Genomic DNA, 6,935 nt, shown 5'->3' with positions numbered 1-6,935 from the left:
AATCAAATAGACCCATCCCCTTTACATGTTGAGAACATAATCCTGATGCTAGCCCTTTAGTAAGGGAATCCGTAGTCATTTTCTTCGTACCAATTGTATCAATGCAAACTAAATGATTCTCAGTCATTTATTTAACAATAAAGTATTTTAACTCAATGTTTCATCACAAGGTTGAGCTCTTATTATTATTCGAGAATGACACATCAGCTTCATTATTACAAAAGATCTTTAGTGGTATATCAATAGAGTCTATAATCTCAAGACCCATAATGAAGTTTCTTATCCAAATGGTTTGAGATGAAGTCTTGTATAGAGCAATGAATTTTGCCTTCATGATATGAGCAGCAGTTGTAGACTGCTTCCCGCTTCTCTATGAGACGGCATAGAAAGATGTATCTAATAGTGGATTTTCTATTGTCAAGACATCCTCTCAAGTTTGCATTAAAGTATCCAATGACTTCTAGGTGACCAACTTTTTTATAGGTTAGCATATAGTTTTTTGTTTCTTATAATAGTGCATAACCTTCTTTATTGTTTCATCAAGCAACAACTATTAGTGGTTATCCTGCATGGGCAGTTGCAATACCTCTAACTCTCATGAGTCATACAATTCCAAGATGTACCCATGTCAAACTGAGTCATATTAGGTTGAATCAGTGTTGTGAAAAGCGTTGAGGCATAGCGAGGCGCTCCACTAAAAACTGAGGCGAGGCATATGCCTCAAGGTGTAAAGCATAAGCCTCAAAAAAAAATTTTGAAAACTTTAAAAAAAATCTAAAAAATATCTAAAAATACAAATAAATAAATAAATGCCTTTATTAATGAAATAACAACCAATAAGTAATAGAAAATCTCAAATAAGTACTAAAGAATATGACATTAACATATATAAGTAACTAAAAACTGATTATATAATTGAAAAATATATGAGATTAACCAAAAAAAGTTAAAATATACTAAGAAACTTATTACATAACTGAAATAACTGGAAAATATATGAGATTCACCTACAAAAGTAACTAAAAACTGATTATATAATTGAAAAATATATGAGATTAACCAAAAAAAGTTAAAATATACTAAGAAACTTATTACATAACTGAAATAACTGGAAAATATATGAGATTAACCTACAAAAGTTAAAATATATGAGATTATTCTAAAAAATATGAGATTAACATATAAAAGTAACTAAAAAATGATTACATAACTAGAAAATATATGAGATTAACCAACAAAAGTTAAAATATATGAGATTGATCTAAAAAATATGAGATTAACATATAAAAGTAACTAAAAAACTGATTACATAACTGAAAAATATATGAGATTAACCAACAAAAGTTAAAATATACTAAGAAACTGATTACATAACTGAAATAACTGAAAAATATATGAGATTAACCTACAAAAGTTAAAATATATGAGATTATTCTAAAAAATATGAGATTAACATATAAAAGTAACTAAAAACTGATTACATAACTGCAAAATATATGAGATTAACCAACAAAAGTTAAAATATACTAAGAAACCGATTACATAACTGAAATAACTGAAAAATATATGAGATTAACCTGCAAAAGTTAAAATATATGAGATTATTCTAAAAAATATGAAATTAACACGTAAAAGTAACTAAAAAATTGATTACATAACTGAAAAATATATGAGATTAACCAACAAAAGTTAAAATATATTAAGAAACTAATTACATGACTGAAATAACTGAAAAATATACTAGATTAACCAACAAAAGTTAAAATATAGTAATATACTAAAAAATTGATTACATAACTGAAATAACTGGAAAATATATGAATTAACCTACAAAAATATTTTTGATTACTTCTCAGAAGTCTTGTTGTAAAAAATAAATAAATAAAATTGTGCCTTGAGGCACAGAGGGCCACGCCTCAAGGCACGTTTTTTATAACACTGGGTTGGATCCTATCCATATTTCAACAGTAAACATCATTAATTTCTAAGTCATACACTTATTCTATGTAACGAAGGCTTATCCTACTACCCAGCTTACCTTGCGACCAATTTAATTGATTTATCATTAAGGACCTCTCTCCTGGTTTCCCATTTGTTAATACAAAAGACAGCATAAAAAGCGTGAAGCATCAAACATGCACATAAGGAATGCTGAATCAGGCATATTGATGTACTTGGGGCATGTTCGCTTGGCACCAGTGAATGATTCTCACATTTTTAAGAGAATGATACTCACAAGCACATTTTCACATCATCCAGCAAGAATGTGAAAATGGAATACTGTGTAAATGAATCTCACAATCCCATTTTTACACCATGCGAAAATGTTTGTGGATATGGTAAGAGTCCATTTCATGTGGGCACCATGTGAATTGGAATCAGATTTTCATTTTCACATTTGATTTTGATTCATTTTCACATTTGAGGAGTGCAAGCAAACGTGCCCTTGGTCTAAGCGGGAAACTCATACACAGTAGGATTGTAAAATGGACACTCCAGGTGTTTTTTCTTCAACGCATGACAACTTTTTTGGCCTTCTCACAGCCAAGCAGGCGTATTTGGATCATGATTTCTTCAATAATATATAGAAGATGATTATGGAATCAATTTTTATTATTTGATAGAATGTATTGTCGTTTGTCTATTGGTAAGTTGTACATCATAGTTAGTTTACCAAAGCTAGTTAAAACTATTTTAAGGTGTGATCTCAATGAGGTAGTGTGTACAGTTAACGGTCACCTAATAAATGACCAAATTTTGTAATATGCATAAATGTTTGTTCGAATCAGTTATGCATGTGAATATTTTGGAAGAGAGAAAGGACTAAATGCAAACATATAATTATTAATAGGTGGGATTGATTAATTCTTACTGTTAAGAGACCAATATGTCCTGATACAGTAACGAGATAAGGAACACGGATGTTGGATGGTTAGGATTGAATGTATGATGAAACCCATCCTATTTCAAATGATGAAATCTGTGTTCTGGGATAAGTACCAAGAATCCTTTCCTTCACATCCACGTTGCTTGGTTGTAGCTTGCTGCCTTCTATCACTCTCTCCTTATCCCCCATAAATTCCCTTCATTCACATCTTCAAAAGCAATTCATTCAATCTCTATGCACCACACCACCTACCACAAAATAAAAGAATGAAGAAACACAAACATAGAAAGTTGGTCAAAGGTTCAGAAATCCACATATAATTTATGGGTCAGAGACCAACTCTTTATTTTTATTAGTTGATCAGAAAGAAAACAACCAAAGATCTGATTTTCTGTTCGCTGAAAGGTACAATTGATTGATTCAACGGCGTCGATTCAAAATCTTAGGTCTCTTTAGCCCACAAAGGAGTACACTCAACTTCAACCTTGCAGCAAGGGACCCTGCACCCCAGGTTTCAAACTCATGATGCCCCTTCAGCTTGCAACTTCATGAGCCACCCCAAAGCCGGATGAGTGGAGCCCTTGGTTGGAGATCATCTTTTATTCTACTACAAAATTGCCACATATAAAACACACAAAAAAAACAAGAACTTTTGTATCATTATATTAGAAGTTGGGAAGGCTTTTAAGGCATTTTGCTACATTAGGGTTTTTACAGATTCACTTTCAGCCTACATAAGTCAATCACATGCTCTTGAGTTTATATTTCATTTCTCTTCCTTTGAAGTGTAGGACACTTTTGAATGTTGTGCTTGGTGGGGGAGGAGAGAAAAAATACAAAAGGAGTTCTCTTGCTTGGCTTGTTTCCCCTCTTCCACATCCTTCCCTAATCATTCACAAAATGGACCCCTCCATCCATCTTACATGAAAGAGAGGAATCTCTCTCTCTCTCTCTCTCTCTCTCTCTCTCTCTCTCTCTCTCTCTCTCTCTCTCTCTCTCTCTCTCTCTCTCTCTCTGCGCGGGCACGCCATCCATTATTGTCATCCTTGTTGACATACTAAGCATGTCCCCAAGCAACTTATATCTCTTGGTTGTAAAGGGATGTGTGTAACCTTTTTCGCCCTCTCTAAAACAAGCCCTTCCCCTCTCAAAATGATAATTACATGACCAGTAGGCTAGTGCTTCCTCACCCACCATTGAGATCAAATTTGGTTGGTCAAGCTATCGAATTTAACAAAGCAAGTTGGTTAGGTATGTAAGGTATTGTGTAGGGTAGCCGACCTATATTGTCCAATTTGAACATAAGATTACATTCTAAACAAAAACCAAACGTCACTATTGCAATGGTAGCATCAAGAAGTTGTGGTGTGAGCAAGCATCTCTCTCTTTCCTATATATATATATATATATATTTGCCACAATCTGTTGTACATAGAATCTAGCTGGAATCTCATTAAGCAAGTTGATTTGACTAAATCCAATCTTATAGATGTGTTCAGCATTATGTTTTTATAAGTCAGGAAAAATGATGCCTTTATAACAGTTGATTTTTGGATCGCTGAAAAACCTATATACAGGTCAGGTTCCCGTGATGCAAAAGCCAGTTCCCACTAAATAAACCATATAGATCACATCTATGGTGTTAGATGTGAGAATAAAATACTAAAAAAGGGAGCCTTGCTACTTTGCCAAGTCGATTGCACGCACAATGTACCAAATACGTGTGTGTGTAAAGGGTGTTAATGTTTGCTACAATCAACTTAGAAAAGCTAGCTTTTTCTTTTTTGGTACATCTAACATTATAGATGTAATCTATATGTTATTTTAAATAGGAACGGGCTTTTGCATTGCTGAAATCTGAATTGGTGGGAAAGTTTTCTTGTGATGGGAAAATCACCAATTTTTTCTGAGTCAAAAGAACATATTTTTCATAGAAAAGACACTATGCAAGAGTTGTTTCCAACTAAATTAACCATGTTGAACACATTTACGTGGTTAGATTGAGTAAAAAAAAAAATGCATTGAGATTCCAACTAGATTGTAGGTACAACCGATTGTAGCGCACGTTAACACACACACACACACACACACACACACACACACACACACATATATATATAGGGTAATGTTTTAGTAATGGTGCCATTATGTATAAACCGAAATATTTTTTTTACCTATGTTGGGAGCATCCATGTAAGGGCTCCAATGAGAGTTTTAAATTCTTCGGGGAGGGGAGGGGGGGGGGGGGGCAGTCCTAATGTAGGTTCGTCTCTGACTGTATCAAACTTGTTATGGGGCCTGGTGTGAAGAGCTCTCGTGGTCTTCCCTCAAAGAAGGTTAATCCATACATAAACATCATTTGCATGAAATGCCTAAGGAATGAATCTTGTGATCTTATTGTAAGAACATTGTGGGTCACAGGGCTATTTTAGCTGTGATAACAATTATAAAGGAATGAAATAGATGAATGCAAAAAAATAAGTTTGATTAGGTCTCTTTGGATTCTCCACTTGAATCTCTTCCTTTCTAAAGAAGGGTTTAGGTGACTTCAAATGGACAATGTAGTTGAGAAATCCAAGAATGGATCTTGTGTATTCTTCAAACTTGTTGTTTACATCTCATCCAAACCTTGTTGGTGCACTAGCTTCTTCTCTGTGATCAAAAGGATTCAGGTACACCAACGGGGGGTGAGAGGGGGGCTCCGCTTGTTTGGTAGGAACAGATATATAGTGCTAGTCCCCTTGTGTTGGGACGTTGCAAGTTCAAATCTCAATGGTATTATTGTATAACTGGTAGGGGTCTGCCTAAACCCAGCTTGCCTTAAAAAAAAGATGCAGGTATGGATGTGGGTATGATGCTAATTTGAGACACATGCATAAATTTTATGAAAAGTATGTTTTTGAAACCTAGGATCTGATCTTTATCCCGAGTATGGATTCCATCATTTGATACATGATAGAATTGGTCCTAATCGGTCCAATATTCAATCTTATCCATCCAGTCATTGGCTAGGATTAGTTCACATTCTCACCTGGGTGTAGACCAAGGGCCCTAGCCACAAAATGCATAAGTTGGATGGCTAGGATTAGCATAGGATCCTTTATATCATATTAAGAGGATAGGATTCTTTTTGCCTTTATCTCTAGGATCCCTCATTTGAATAGTCTCCCATTTTAGTGTGGGCCTATGTCACCTCAACATGCTCCCAAAACGAGGGAAGATCAAATGCAATGTGATTGCACACTTTTGTTGTGCTGCTACACCTTATCACCCTTCATCTGTTTTTGGGCCCCACATGACATGACAGGTTGTATCTCAAAGATGGAGGGTGATCAGGTGCAGCAGCACACTATAAGTGTGCAACCACATTGCACCTGATCTTCCCTCCCCCCACAATGCCTCATACCCTAAAAAATCTAAGGCTTGCAAATGCCCTCTATGGCTCTTCTTAGAGGAGAAGAGCCTTCCTGACATTAGTTCATGGTTCTCTAGTTAACTGTGGTGCTCTGGAGAATCACCTTGTCCCCACAAGCTTTGTGGGGACAAATGCCATGAGTGGTACATTAAACTAACCGGATCTTATTGGATAAATCTTGAGTCAGTAAGTGAGGGTCCATTTAAAAGCCTCAGATCTCAAATCCAAGGGATCTCAACTAAGAGACCCTCAGCTTTGAGATCCAAGAATCTCTAGTCTGACTCCCCGCAATCATAGTAGAGGCCTTGATCCACAAGTCCTTGGATCTCCCTGGAGATTTAGGATATTCAAACACATCCCAATTGTTGGTCATAACCAAGGCTTGGAAAAATTCGAGTTTCCTAGAATGGATTTCGGGGCAAAATTAAAATCAATGACATGTCATTAGGAAGAATGCATTAGGTTTAGTAGATTTTCCTGAGGATGAAAATGATGATGTTATTAGCTTATGGAATCTATGGCAACATTAATTATTCATCTAATTCATCAAGGAAAAGATTTAATGTACATTGGTTAAGCTCGGTAGGTTCCTCCAATGTGGTGTGGATAAATTAATGCATATTCACCAACAGG

This window comes from Nuphar pumila, chromosome 16, assembly GCF_984573655.1.
Source record: "Nuphar pumila chromosome 16, dmNupPumi1.hap1.1, whole genome shotgun sequence".
NCBI classification, from domain to species: domain Eukaryota; kingdom Viridiplantae; phylum Streptophyta; class Magnoliopsida; order Nymphaeales; family Nymphaeaceae; genus Nuphar; species Nuphar pumila.
This window is presented reverse-complemented; position numbering follows the sequence as displayed.